General features: G+C 52.4%; 1 protein-coding gene across 1 annotated transcript in view; it reads left to right on the top strand.

Annotated features, from left to right (window-relative positions):
• The first annotated feature begins 2,606 nt into the window (after positions 1-2,606).
• The window catches only part of ITGB2 (integrin subunit beta 2), a 30,577-nt gene continuing 18,644 nt past the window's right edge, over positions 2,607-14,539 (top strand). The window contains exon 1 of the mRNA XM_052639298.1: positions 2,607-2,711. The gene's annotated coding sequence lies outside the window, so the exon portion shown is untranslated. The remainder of the gene's footprint in view (positions 2,712-14,539) is intronic.

The raw sequence follows: 14,539 nt of genomic DNA, 5'->3' as shown, positions 1-14,539 counted from the left end.
TGTGCATCAACAACTCCCGGAGTTTACCCAAACTCATGTTCATTGAGTCGGTGATGCCATCCAACCATCTCATCCTCTGTCGTTTCCTTCTCCCACCTTCAATCTTTCCCAGCATCAGGGTCTTTTCCAGTGAATCAGTTCTTCACATCAGGTGGCCAAAGTATTGGAGTTTCAGCTTCAATATCAATTATTTTATTTACTTGATGATTACCTTAATGTCTGTTGCTACGTTTTCCAAGGCCTAGGGCAGCAGGTGACACGTCGGTGAGTGGCAGGGGTGTCTCTGTGACTGGCATGTCTCTGTGGGGTCACCGCCAGGGACAGTCACTGCTGCATCTGTTGAGAGACCAGTGGGCGTGATGCAGGGAAATTCTCAATCTCTCCTTCCTTTTTTGTTGTATTTTCTGGAATAGTTCCATAAAGAGGAAGTTCCATTTATAGAAGACATCTAATTGGAACTTGTTCTTTTTTTTTTTTTTTTTCAAAAAAAGTCACCAAGACTTTATTTGAAGAGGGGGAGAGTGGCCTGTTCACGAGTGCTGCAACCCTGGAACTCTGGGTTCTCTGGAATTTTTGAAACCATTCCTGAAGTCTTACTGTGTGCTCTTAGTTCACAATTCTTTCTTGTTGTTCTATTGCTTCTGCCTTTAAATTTTTTTTTCTCATATTTCCTCCTTCTTCAGCTGTGCACTTCCTATTTCTGTTCTTTTTAAAAAATATTTACTTTCTTATTTTGTTGACTTTTGGCCACCCTGGGTCTTTGTTGCTGCTCATGGGCTTTCTGTAGTGGTGGCATGCAGGGGCTTCTCTTGTTGTGGAGCACAGGCTCCAGGGTGCACAGGTTCCGTAGTTGCAGCGCTCAGGTTTAATTGCTCCACAGCGTATGGGATCTTAGTTCACTGGCAGGAATCAAACCCATGTCCCCTGCGTTGGCAGGCAGGTTATTAAGCATTGGACCACCAGGGAAGACATGCCTATTTCTCTTCTTTAAAAGTGTTTTAATAGTTACCACATGTAAAATTAAATGTTTCCCATTTGAGCACCAAAAAATCGATGCTTTAGAATTATGATGCTGGAGAAGAGTCTTGAAAATCCCTTGGACAACAAGGATATCAAACCAGTCAATCCCAAAGGAAACCAACTCTGGATATTCATTGGAAGGACTGATGTTGAAGCTGAAGCTCTAGTACTTTGGCCACCTAATGTGAAGAGCCAATGCATTGGAAAAGACCCAGATGCTGGGAAAGGTTGAGGGCAGGAGAAGTGGGTGACAGAGGATGAGATGGTTGGATGGTATCACTGACTCAATGGATGTGAGTTTGAGAAAACTCCGGGAGATGGTGAAGGACAGGGAAGCCTGCTGTGCTACAGTCCATGAGGTCGCAAAGAGTCGGACATGACTTAGCAACTGAACAACAAGTCACAATATATTATTAAAATTAAATATTAAATTAAAATATTAAACTTTAATTTGAATATTAAATGTTTCCTATCATTAGTTTAAAGTCAACAGTTACTTAGGCTTAACGATTTTTACCTATTTCTTTGGTTACTGTTGCCCCACACCCACCCTTGGATTCCTCTTGGATTTCTTCATCTGTCTGTCTTTGAGATTGCATCTTCCAAACAGAGTTAAGGGTAGTTTATGTGTGTGAGACTGGGTTCATCCGAAGACTGCATTCTGTTTCTTTGTGGATGTAATCAGTCTGTGTCTCCTCTCCTCTCTTCCTCCTCATCCTAATCCTCCCCTTCCTCCTGTGTGCTCTCTGTCTCTGCCTCTCTGTCTCTCTCTGTCTCTCTCCATCTCTTTCTCTCTCTGTCTCTCTCCATCTCTGTCTCTCTCTGTCTCTCTCCATCTCTGTCTCTCTGAATCTGTACTGTTTTCTGTCATTAATGTTCTGTGATAACATCAGATGTTACCCAGTTTGGGGACCTTTTTCCTTCCTCCCAAGACAAGCAGCAGCCCCTGCATCTGGATTCTCTCTCTTTCTCTTGGATCTGGAGCTTTTCCCCTGCTGATTGAGTCTCTCCCATCTTGTTCTCTCCCGGAGCTCCTCCGCCCTCTGCCCTGTTCCTTTGTCCCCCCAGCTGGCCCCACAGCCTGCTCACTGATTCGCTCTCCACCTTCGCGTCTGCCCTCTGGGCCCTGTGATGCTTCTCCATTGCTGTGATACAAGTCTGCATCCTCCGTGCCTGTCTGCTTCTTCTCTGATGGGGGTGCTCAGTGTGCAGGCTATCCCTTCCAAGGGTGCAAATTCCTGGGCACTGCCCTCCAGGGTTCCCCATCCCCTGAGGGCGCAGGCGGTGCTGCCAGGGGCCCTGCTCCCACTCCATCCGGTCCCACCCTGTTCCGCTTCCCGCCCTGAGCATGTATAATGGATGGTGTGTCCCCAGTCCCTTCCCGCCCTGAGCATGTATAATGGATGGTGTGTCTGTGTGCATGTTGGTTCCTCTGACAGCCCTTGGGCTTGAGCTGTGTAGGCAGAGGGGCCGGGGCTGGATGACGGGCCCCATGTGGTGCAATCAACCACATGTAACTACTTCCTCCAAGTTGCTGACTTAGAACAGGAAGCTTCGCGCCTTCACCAGTGGGGTCTCCAGTGCCCAGTGTCTTCCCAGACCTGTGAAGCACCAGCCTGGTGAAGAGCAGAGCCGAAGCCCCTGCCAGTCCAGCTGGGACACCCCTGCCGTGGTCTCCAGGGCATCCAGGGGTGAGTGGACAGAGGCTCCTCTGTGTCCGGGCTAGCTTCTCTGAAGGGGAACTGCTCAGCCTTGAGGCCCTGGCTGCTGTCTTTCCCGAGGGAAGCAGCTCCGAGGAGCCCAGGCTGCAGGGGCCCTGGTGGCCCTGGTGGTCCGCTCCAGGCCCCTTGAGCTGAGACCCCGCAAGGGGAAGTGCTGAGCCCACTGCTGCAGAGCTACTGGCTGCTGGGAGGCACTTAACCAAGGGGATGGGACCAGCATGGCGGAAGGATGCGCTCAGACCTCAGCCTTGGCCCCACTGTGGGAGTCTCTCAACAAGGCCCAGGCACTTACTGAGCCCCCAATGTGGGGGCTGCGAGGCCCTGCAGAGCCAGAAGGAGGCTGGAGGCAGGCCAGGCCCCTCTGGGGGGTACGGGGTCCGTGTGGCCGGGCTCTGCAGGAGGGTTCCCGGGCCTCCTCCTCCTCTCCCTGCCCTGTGCCTTCTTCTTCCTGCCCTAGCCTGTCCCCGTCCTCTCTTCATGCTTCCACGGTTGGCCGGGCAGGTCTGTCCTCCAGCAGAGCCCCTGTGTGTGTGGTACCTCTGAGTATGTACGTGTCTGTGTGTCCATGGTACATTTTGTGTCTGTGTGTGTGTCTGTGTGCGTGTGGTACCTCTGAGTGTATGTGTGTCTCTGTGCATATGTGTATGTCCACAGTGCTTTGTGTGTGTCTGGCTGTGTGTGTATCCAGGTGCATTGTGTGTGTGTCTGTGTGTGTTTGTGTCTCTGTGTGTGTGTGTGTCTGTGTGTGTCTCTGTATGTTTGTATCTGTGTGTGTGTGTGTCTGTGTGTGTCTGTGTGTCTGTGTGTGTGTCTCTGTATGTATCTGTGTGTGTTCGGGTCTATGTCTGTGTGTCTGTGTGTGTGTGTCCACGGTGCATTGTGTGTGTGTGTGTGTGTGTGTCTGTGTGTGTGTCTCTGTATATTTGTATCTGTGTGTCTGTGTATCTGTGTGTCTATGTGTGTGTGTATGTCCACCATGCATTGTGTGTTTGTGTCTGTGTCTTTGTGTGTCTATGTCTGTGTGACTTTGTGTCTCTGGGTGTCCATGGTACATTGTGTATGTGTGTCTGTCTGTGTGTGTGTGTGACTGTGTGTCTGGGTGTCCACAGTGCATTGTGTGTCTGTGTGTCTGTGTGTGTGTGTCCATGGTACATTGTGTGTATGTGTGTCTGTTTGTGTGTGTCCATGGTACACTGTGTGTCTGTGTGTGTGTCCATGGTACATTGTGTGTGTCTGTGTGTGTGTGTCCATGGTACATTGTGTGTCTGTGTGTCTGTGTGTGTGTGTCCATGGTACACTGTGTGTCTGTGTGTGTGTCCATGGTACATTGTGTGTGTCTGTGTGTGTGTGTCCATGGTACATTGTGTGTGTCTGTGTGTGTGTGTCCATGGTACATTGTGTGTGTCTGTGTGTCTGTGTGTGTGTGTCCATGGTGCATTTTGTTGAAGGCAGGTTTGCTTCTTCTCTCAGGGTCCAGAAGGCTCCTGAGTTCTGGCCTAAAGATGTGAAAATGCAGGGAGACAGTTAAGATTTAGGGTGTCATTGGGTGTGTGACCTAAATCTGCCACAACCAGGACCTTGGAGGCCTGTCCCCCTGGGAGTGGAGGGACAAGGGTCCAAGGACCCAGATGAGTTCAGGGAGAGGGGCCTCTTGGCTGCCATGCGATTTGTCCCGACGGGAGTAAATCGAGATATTTCCTGGGGGCTCGGCCGGCCAGGCAGCCAGACTCAGCCCCGGCAGCCTCGGGTTTCCGAGCTGAAATCAGCATGGGTGTGCCTGCCCACAGCTGTCAGCTTGGACCAAGCCAGTGCAGCCCTGGGGCAGGTCACAGTCAGCTCCTGGAAGTTTCTGAGAGGAGATACCCCAGGTAGTGGGGGGCCTCTCCAAAGCTCAGCAGAGGGGGCGCCGCTGTCCAGGGGATGGGAGAGGCCCACCCACACACTGGCTGGATGGGTGGGGGCCAAGCTGGCTGCTCAGCCTCCATCTGTGAAATGGGCTAGTAGTTTGCACTCCAGCCGACGATCTAATCAGCTTGTGATTCAAAAACCACTTCCCTGGGAGGTGGCGATGTGGCCCTGTGGGGAAGGCTGGCCTGTGTCCATAGGGCCCCACAAGTTCAGCTCAGGCCATGCTTGGCTGGTTACTGGACTGTGAAGAGGTCTTCACCCCATGGGTGGGGCAGCATGGAGCCCGAGGCGGCCCTGTGTGAGTCTAGCCCTGCTGGTCTGGAAGGCTTGTGGGGGCGAGGCCCAGTAGCCTGCACACCTGTCACTGCGCGTGTCCCTCAGTCCCTCTGGAGCCAACGTCACAGGGGCAACTACCGGGAGCTAGTGACTGAGCCCCCGTGAACAGCGGGGCCAGCTGAGAATGCAGGTTCTGGGAACAGTGAAGTCCCAGTGACACCGCAGGTGGGCGGGGCTACGATGCTAATGTGGCCCCTGTCTATTTCACTTTTCCCCAAACAAGACCTAAAATGGGCTGTCGGTTCTATTGTCACCTCACCCAATCCCACCTGAGCCAGGAGCCGAGGTCTGAAGAAGGTGCTACCCAAACCCGCCGCCCCTACTGAGAGAGTGGCCAACGGGGTGGGATGCCAAGACCCACCTGTCCCAGCCGTGCTGCCACCTGTCACCCGCCTGGCCTCTGGGGCCCTGTCCCTGGACACGGGGTCATGGTCAGGCTAATGGAGTCCATGTCCAGCTACCACAGTGGGCAGGGAACCTGGACTGTTCAGAAAGAGCCATGTCCCCTGCCTTCCCCTCCCCAACCTCCCCTATCATCCCCCAATCACCCCCCGACCCTGGGCAGGGCAGGCCATGCAGACGGCAGCCCTAGGGCGGGCCTGGGGTTTCCAGTCGCTCCCACCACTGGTGAGTGGGCATCTTGGTGAAGCAGCAGGTGCAATTAAGTCCCCAAGCTGCCAATCTGTGACCCAGGCAGGCCTTCCTGCTTGTTCCAGGGTCCCCCCAATAGCCAGAGGTGTCTAGGCTGCTCACCATCCCAGCAGTCAAGCAGCAGGGCTGGGGTGCCAGGGAGCCAGCAGGCCCAAGTTTCCACGTGAGCCCTGGCATGATCCCCGTTCAGCATGGCACCCCATGAGGCCAGGTCTGCAACCGTGCGCATGGACTCGGGGCTGGGGTGCCACCATTGCAGGGCTCTGCTGGGGGCAGAGAGATGTGGGAGCCAGGCACCCTTGCTGCTTCTGAAACACACAGAGCAGGAAGGCACAGCTGTGCCCACCTACCTGGAGGTGCTATCAAAAAATGCCTCCAGCAGCTTTCCCTGAACCTGGGGTGCTTCTCCTGGGAGCTATGAAGTGTGGGCTCCCCAGAGAGACAGAGCCAACAGGACATGTGCACATGTGTGTGTGTGTGTAAACATGTGCACGTGTTTGCGTGTGTTTGTACAGACAGAGAGGTTGGTTTGGTGGAGCTGACCTGTGAAACTATGGAGGCTGGCAGACTGCAAGTCTGCAGGACAGGCTGGAGAACCCACAGAGAGCTAAAGCTGCAGCTGGAGTTCCAGGCCATCCAGAGGCAGAGGTCTCTTCTCCTGGGGGACACCATCTTTCCTTTAAGGCCTTCAACTGGTTGGATGAGGCCCAACCACAGCATTGAGGGCGATCTGCTTTACCCAGAGTCCACTGATTCAATGTTGACTCCATCTAAGAGACATCTTTGCAGCCACATTCAGAGCAGAGTTTGAGCAAACATCTAGGTCCCTTGGGCCTGTGGACTTGGCACATGAGACTCACGCTCACAGCACCCCTGGCTCTCTGTGACCAGGAGGAAACTGAGGTTCAGAAGGTGAAGTCACTGTGACCTGTCCACAGTCACTTGGCACTGGCCATAGACTTGGGCATATCAACCCTGGGGTCAGGCTGATGGGGGCCCCAGGCCTGGCATCTGTCCTGGCTTTGGGGCTTAGGGACCCTCAGAGCCACCATCCCCACCCCTGGGAGTGGGGAGCAGGTCTGGCCCCCCACCCCTGGGAATGAGAGCTGGTCTGGTTCCCCCACCTCTGGGAATGGTCTGGCCTCCAGGGAGCTGCTGACAAATTGAGGCTGTGGGTGCCAGTGGCAGCCAGGCCCGCAGGGAGGCTGCTGTGAGCATCACCCAGCCCTGGTCCTCTGGGACCTGGGGTCCTGAGTGGCTGTCCAGGCAGGGACCACGCCCGCTGCCTGAGGCTCCCCCTGAAGACTGGCTGTGTCTACCGTGGTCCGATCGCTCTGGCCCAGGCCTTCACAGCCTCCGCCCCCTGCCCAGGGGTCACCACAGGGCCCACAGTGTGGGGTCAGATTCCTGGGTGCTCAGATCTGGCCAGTCTGCAATGCAGAGACCTTCACACCCATGTGGCCTGATTCCACCACTCTGGAAGCTTCCAGGGGAGGGTCTTCCGGGGGAGTTGTGCCCTGGGCTATAGCTAGGAGTAGCTGGAAGTGTTCCCTGGCTGGATGAGGAGTAAGTCAGGGACTGAGGCCAGCCTCCTCGATGGGCAAGACCTCAGCGGGGCCAGGGCTCCTGCCTGAGCGGCCTCCCCTAGCGTGGGACACGTGCCCTCTTCCAGTGCTCCGAGGGCAGGGACACACAGAATGGCAGCCCAGCGGGACCAGTGCTTCCACCAATCTATGTTTTTACTTTGTAAACATGTTTATTTGTATATGGTTACAAAAGACAAAAAGTAAACACTTTATAATTAGTTGCAGGTTGGAACCATTCAACAGTGTTCTGGAGGCCCTTGTTGAATATCTAGTGATGAAAATCCACCAATTCATTTTTTTTTTAATATTTATTTTTATTTTGCCGTGCCAGTTCTTAGTTGCAGCAAGCAAACTCTTAGTTGTGGCATGCAGGATCTAGTTTCCTGACCAGGGATTGAACCCGGGCCCCCTGCATTGGGAGCACGGAGTCTTAGCCACTGGACCACCAGGGAGGTCCCCAATTCATTTTATAAACAGCATGGATGTGGCTGTGCATTGGCTTTGCAGTGGTGAGGGTTTCGGGGTAATGGGAGTTTGGGGGAGGGACAAGGGTCTGGCGTACCACAAAGGCTTGGCAGAAGTCAAGACAGGTAGCACTTGTTCCGAGAATGAGTGAATGAGTGACCGAGTTGGGAGCCAGAGTCCCAGCAGAGAGTCACGTGCCCTCAGTCTGTGGAGTGAGGACTGCCCTCTGTCCTCACTGGGAACAGAAAAACTGACCACTTTGGGACTCCAGAGACACTTTAAAGCAATGCATCGACCACTACAGAATTGAAATTTTCTTAAATGTATGAATTTTTAAAAAACCAGTTTATATGTTTATTGTAGAAGTTTGAAAAATACAAACCGGGATAATGAAGAAAATTGAAAACACTTACAATGCTGCCATCCAGCAGAAACGGCCTAGTTTGGTTATTTTTCACTTACTTTTTTTTCACACAGCAACATTTTATTGGAAAAATCGAGCTGGACTCACCATTCACACATTTTCATGCTGTGTGGGTTCCACTCGTGAGCATCACAGTTGTTAAAAACAGCGTCCAGTTTGATAACTAGACCAGGAATCTAGGTATTTTGATTAGAATACCTGATTATCATCCAGAGCAGCCTTTTCAAATGTTTGATAACAAGTTTCATTTCTTCTCTTCTGAATTTTGTGTTTACAAGAGACTTTACTATGGGGTATTTGCCTTTTTGCTTTTATCCCTGAGATTTCCTTAGACACAGAAATTGCCATTCACCTTCTGCATGAGACAAATACTGAATGTTTTCATCTACTCAAGTTTTTATCTACAAACTTTTTTTAGAGTCAGTCTTCTTTTTTATTTAATGTATTGAAGTGTAGTTGATTTGCACTGTTTCAGGTGCACAGCAAATCGATTCGTTTATATATATATGTATCTATATTAATCCATGTATACTGTCCTTTTCAGTTTCTTTTCTATTGTGTGTGCGTGCGGGTGAGCTAAGTTGCTTCAGTCGTGTCCAACCCTGTGCAACCCTATGGACCTTAGCTTGCCAGGCTTCTCTGTCCGTGGGATTCTCCAGGCAACAATACTGGAGAGGGTTGCCATTTCCTTCTCCTTCCCATTATAGTTATAGGTTATTACAGACATTGAATATGGTTCCCTTCCCTATGCTCTACAGGAGGTCCTTGTTGTTTATCTGTTTTATGTATAGCAGTGTGTAAATGTTAATCCCAAACTCCTAATTTATCCTTTCCCACTCTCTACCAGAAACTTCTGGTAACCAGAAGTTTGTCTTCTATGTCTGTGAATATGTTTCTGTTTTGTAAATTAATTCATTTGTACCAATTTTCAGATTCTACATGTAAGTGATATGATATGGTTTCATATCATTTGTCTTTCTCTTTTTGACTTACTTCACTCAAACGACAATCTCTAGGTCTATCCATATTGCTGCAAATGGCATTATATCATTCTTTTTATAGCTGAGTAATGTTGTTCAGTCACTCAGTCGGGTCTGATTCTTTCTGACCCCATGGACTGCAGCACAACAGGCTTCCCTGTCCTTCACCATCCCCCAGAGCTTGCTCAAAGTCATGTTCATTGAGTCAGTGATGCCATCCAACCATCTCATCCTCTGTCATCCCCTTCCCCTCCTGCCTTCTATCTTTCTCAGCTCCAGGGTCTTTCCTAAAGAGTCAGTTCTTCATGTTAAATGGCCAAAGTATTGTAGCTTCAGCATCAGTCCTTCGAAAGAATATTCAGGCTTGATTTCCTTTAGGACTGACTGGTTTGATCTCCCGCAGTCCAAGGGACTCTCAAGAGTCTTCTCCAACACCACAGTTCAAACGCATAAATTCTTCAGCTCTTAGCCTTTTTGATGGTCCAACTCTCACATGCATACATGAATACTGGAAAAACCATAGCTTTGACCGTATGGACCTTTGTTGGCAAAGTAATGTCTTTTCTTTTTAATATGCTGTCTAGGTTGCTCATAGCTTTTCTCCCAAGGAGCAAGTATCTTTTAATTTCATGGCTGCAGTCACCATCTGCAGTGATTTTGGAGCCCAAGAAAATAAAGTCTGTAACTGTTTCTATTGTTTCCCCATCTATATGCCATGAAGTGATGGGACTGGATACCATGATCTTAGTTTTTGAATGTTTTTTTAAGCCAGCTTTTTCACTCTCCTCTTCCACCTTCATCAAGAGGCTCTTTAGTTCCTTTTCGCTTTCTCCCATAGGGGTGGTATCATCTGCATATCTGAGGTTATCGACATTTCTCCAGGCAAACTTTTCTCCTGGCTGAGTAATATTCCATTGTATACTGCTGCTGCTGCTGCTGCTGCTGCTGCTGCTGCTAAGTCGCTTCAGTCGTGTCCGACTCTGTGCGACCCCATCGACGGCAGCCCACCAGGCTCCCCCATCCCTGGGATTCTCTAGGCAAGAATACTGGAGTGGGTTGCCATTTCCTTCTCCAATGCATGAAAATGAAAAGTCAAAGTGAAGTTGCTCAGTCGTGTCCGACTCTTAGTGACCCCATGGACTGCAGCCTACCAGGCTCCTCCATCCATGGGATTTTCCAGGCAAGAGTACTGGAGTGGGGTGCCATTGCCTTCTCCATTCCTTGTTTATCTTCCAACAATTCATGGAATCTATCCTCTGTCTCTGAGATATGTTCCAAATCTTCTTTATTCATTCCTCTACTGATGGACATTTAGGTTGCTTCCATGTCCTGGCTACTATAAACAGCACTGCAATAAACAACTGGGATGTGTCTTTTCATATTAGGGTTTTCATCTTACAGTCTATCTTCTTCACAGTTTCTCCCTTCGTTTTTATGCTCAGCATCCTTACTCTGAAACACACAGTCTCTCACTCCTTTAATCATTTCATTTCCTGCACCTGGGTTGACCTGGCCTGTGATGTGAAGGGGGCGTGTCTCTCCAGGAATGTGCTCTGCCCTGCACCTTCCAAGGCCAGAGTCCTGCCGCTCACTTCTCTCTCCTGGCCACTGGTCTGAGGGCCAGGGCAACACCAACTCTGTCCCAAAGCTTCTAGATGAGTTTCAGAGGCCACTGCCCAGCTGGCAGCTGCCTTGCCCGTTCCCTTTCTAAGCTCCCGGGCAACTGCCACATACACTCTCTTCCAGATGACCTACTGGATTGCTTTTTCCAAAGAAATGGGCTTCGGTGTATTTATCAATTTTAGCTTTTGTGTTTGTTTTCAGACTCTCCAGCTTCTATTGTCTCTTTCCCACCTCCCTCACCCTACTTCCTGCGCCCTTGGCTCTTTGTCTCACCTCAGCTCTCTGTCCTGCAGGTGAGCGTTCATCAGTCTTTTTCATCTGGCACAAAGCCACCTAGGCCCTTGGGCTTCTGTCTCCGCAGGGACAGAGGTTTTCACTGTGTTGATCAGTGAGCACTGTGTGCTCTCCTTTCTGACATGTCTGTAAACATTAAACTTGATTTCCTCTTGGACTTAAGCAATATTGAGCCAAGTGCCTTAAAGGTTCCAATTAGCAAGTGTATGGGGGGCATCAATTTTTTTTCTTCCATTTGGCCAGAAACTATGGCCCTGAAAATTTCTGCCACGGACAGTGAACTGAGCAGTGATGAACGTTATGTGGTAGGTTTTCATGGACCTGAGAATGTGTGGGTTCGGAGAATCGGTGGGTGGTTTCCTCCTCTTCCCTGGTCTGTCTGAAACTCTAAATCCTGGAGTGGGGGTGGGGGTTCCAGCCTCTGTTGCGATCAGAATCTGTCCAATTCTTTCTTGTCTTTACATAAAGCAGACACAACTACATCTTAACTTTGTCTTTTTGGTTTAAAAGGTTGATACCTGTCTACAGGTTGATACCTGTCTACAGGTTGATGTAAACACTTTTTCTACATGAAAGAGGCTTGGATCCTCACCTCCCAGGGTGAATTCTGGACCCTGCCTTCTCCTCTTGTAACCTGCTCCCCAGGGTGCTGTTGTTCCTTGTAACTTACTGGCCTTGCCTCTGGGTTTATGGCCTGACCTTGGTCAAGAGCAGGCTCTGATGGCAATCGAGGGGCCTCCTCTAGGGGTCTGTACTTTGGCAGAGCCTTTGTCTTTGACAGGAAGCTGATCTGACATCAGCTCTCCCTGCCTCGGATGTGGGCCTCCCACTGCTTCTTGCTCAATTTTTTCTTGCTTTGTTGATGTTTCCTCTTTTTCTTGTCTTTTACCAAATGTGAACTATGGGTGTTGTGGTGTATGGGGGGTTTGAGAGGAATAGATTCAGTTTTTCTTCTGAGTCTCAGTCCCTGAAGCTCAGAGCTCTGTCCACTGTGAAGGGTGAGCCTCAGGGCCCCCGGGGTCTCCGGATGAACCACCTCCTGTGGTTGCACTCAGTTGCACCAGTGCCCCCCCCCCGCTGGGCAAGATCAAGCTCAAGGGTGACTCTGATGCAAAATCCTTGCCAGTGGCAGTGGGTTGGGGGATGGCGGTGGGGTGGGGGTGGCCTTTTGCACCTTGAGTCCTGGTGCTGGGCTGCCCTTTGATCTGAAGAGAGTGCATCAGGGAGGCACCACACACCTGAGCTCGGGTGGCCGGCGGGAGCGCCCTCCTCCTTGCTCTTGGACCAGCTGTCCCAGCTGAGTCAGCGCCCCAAGTGCATGAGGGCTCTTCAAGCTGGTCCAGGCCCGCGAGCCCCTCCAGGCACACAGAGAGCTGAGGCAGAGTGTGTCACTGGGGGACCTGGACTGACACTGACCTGAGCCGTCAGCACCTAGAGGGGCCTTGGTCTGCAAAGCCCCATGATGCTGGTTTCAGACATGAAGGCTCTGATAGCCAGTCCTGGCTGCAGGGTGCGGGTGCTGTGACCTCTGCCTGCTGCTGAGAGCAGGGCTGGCTGCAGGCCCTGCCTCTGCCTGCTCCCGGCTGGCCTCCCTTAGCTCCCAGAGCTGCCGTGTGCCCAGGTGTCCTGTCCCTGAGGGGCTGTGGACACCCAGGCCAGGGTGGAGCCGTTGGCGTGGCTGTGCCAATGCTCGAGTGAGGAAGCGAGTGGGGACGACACTTGTGGAGACAGACCCCACCCCCCCCACTAGCTTCCTGTGGTCAAGGTCAGGACCTGCGGCCTGTGGGTGATCAGCTGTGATCAGCTCCCCTCCCCTCTCCCCGCCCCCCGCCATCCCCCCTGTGTGTAAGGGGCTCCAGCTGTGAGCAGCACAGGGTCCACAGCCTGGTGCTGAGGGGCCTTAGCTTCCCCAGGCCAGGATGGGGTTACCTGCCAGCTGTTGACCCTTTGGCGTTCCGTCTGTGGCCACAGGAGCAAGCGTGGAGAGCTGAGATTATAGCCCCTCTACCAGGCCGCATGCATGGTTGGGGCACTTGTGGGGGGGTTCCCCTCCTCTACTTGGAGCCAATTCTGGCTCAGATGTGGAGTGCTCTCCTGAGGCCACCCAGATCTGGCAGTGCCCTGGTCAGCCGGGGTCATGGGCACACAGGGCCCCACAGGCCACCTGGCTGCGGAACCTGAAGAGAACGGGAGAACTCTGGGGCAACTCCGGGCTTTCACAAATGGGTGGGCGTGCAGTGAACCGAAACCTTCTTCCCAGATCCACTCTGTGACCCTGGAAGCCAGAGCAGGGCATGAGTTCTGCTTTTGACCTGAACAGGAAGGATCCACGGTTCCATTTTGACACTTCTGGCTCCTGATTGTAAACTTGACAGGGACCAAGGAGCAAGGTCACCTCCAAAAAGACAGCAGGGTGAGCCTGGGTGGAACTCGAAAGGACTGGGACTTCCCAGGGGCGCCCTGGGGTCCTCCTCCACCCAGAGCCCCTGGGACACACGCAGAGGTTATTCGAGAGCAGAAGCTAGGGCATGACCCAGCCCCACGGGCACCCAGAGCCCACAGGCCACAGCAGGGGCCACAGCAGGGGCCACAGCAGGGACCATGTGGCCCACCACACAGGCACACCTTGGGCCGCAGCCTCTGCAGGCCCAGATCTGGGACCCCGAGGCCACCACACTGGCCAACACCATCAGCAATGCACTGGGCAAGGTATTCAGGGCGAGCCTGTTCATCTTGGTTTGATCGTGGTTTCTGATAAAACACTCCCACTTCCTGTCCGCTGCTCTGGTTTGCTGGCTTCTCAGCACCCTCTCCACTCTCTTGGTATCAGATTAAAAGGCCGCAGCCCTACAGGTTTCTCAGACCTGGGAGCTCTTGTGCCCAGGAAGCCCTGCCATCCCTCCTGGAAGCTGAGCTGGAGGAGGTCTGTCACTTCGGGCCGGACCTGGGTCCTGGGGCACTTCCAGGGAGGGGTTGGGCAGCATCTCCCTGAGGGCGGAGTCGGCCGGCTGGGTCCCGCGCAGCAGGCAGTGGGTTTGAAGGTGCTGCCTCCACCTCCAAGTCCCAGGGCCAGGACCAGCATACCAGCCTCCTGCCCCGCCCCGACCATCATGCCTCGGGAGCATCAGGACCAGTCAGCGATGACCCAGCTCCCGGTCCATGCCTCACTCCAGGTGCTGGGTTTTTAAGCACAGCAGGTGCAGAAAAAGAAAAACACGGAAGTGGTGGCCTACAGCTGGTTGCTGCAGGTAGGGCCGGCGGTGGCACTGCAGGCCTGTGTGCTGGCCACCAGCCCAAACTCACGGCCCGATGCACAGTGAGGCCAGACAAACCGAAACACCCAGGAGCAGCGAAAAGTCTACAGCAGGGCCGAGCAAAGAGGCTGTGGCTCAGGCCCCACCCCCAAATCCCCGAGCATTTCTAAAGGCAAAAGGAGGGAGGGGACTTAGCAGGGTATGCGATCAGTTTGTGTGCAGTTCTCTGATTGGTTGATGATGAGGTAATAGAGCAGGATCACAGGGGTTAACATTA

The sequence above is a fragment of the Budorcas taxicolor genome, chromosome 1, assembly GCF_023091745.1.
Source record: "Budorcas taxicolor isolate Tak-1 chromosome 1, Takin1.1, whole genome shotgun sequence".
NCBI classification, from domain to species: domain Eukaryota; kingdom Metazoa; phylum Chordata; class Mammalia; order Artiodactyla; family Bovidae; genus Budorcas; species Budorcas taxicolor.
Note: the sequence above shows the minus strand (reverse complement) of the source record. Positions and strands in the feature narration are given on the sequence as shown.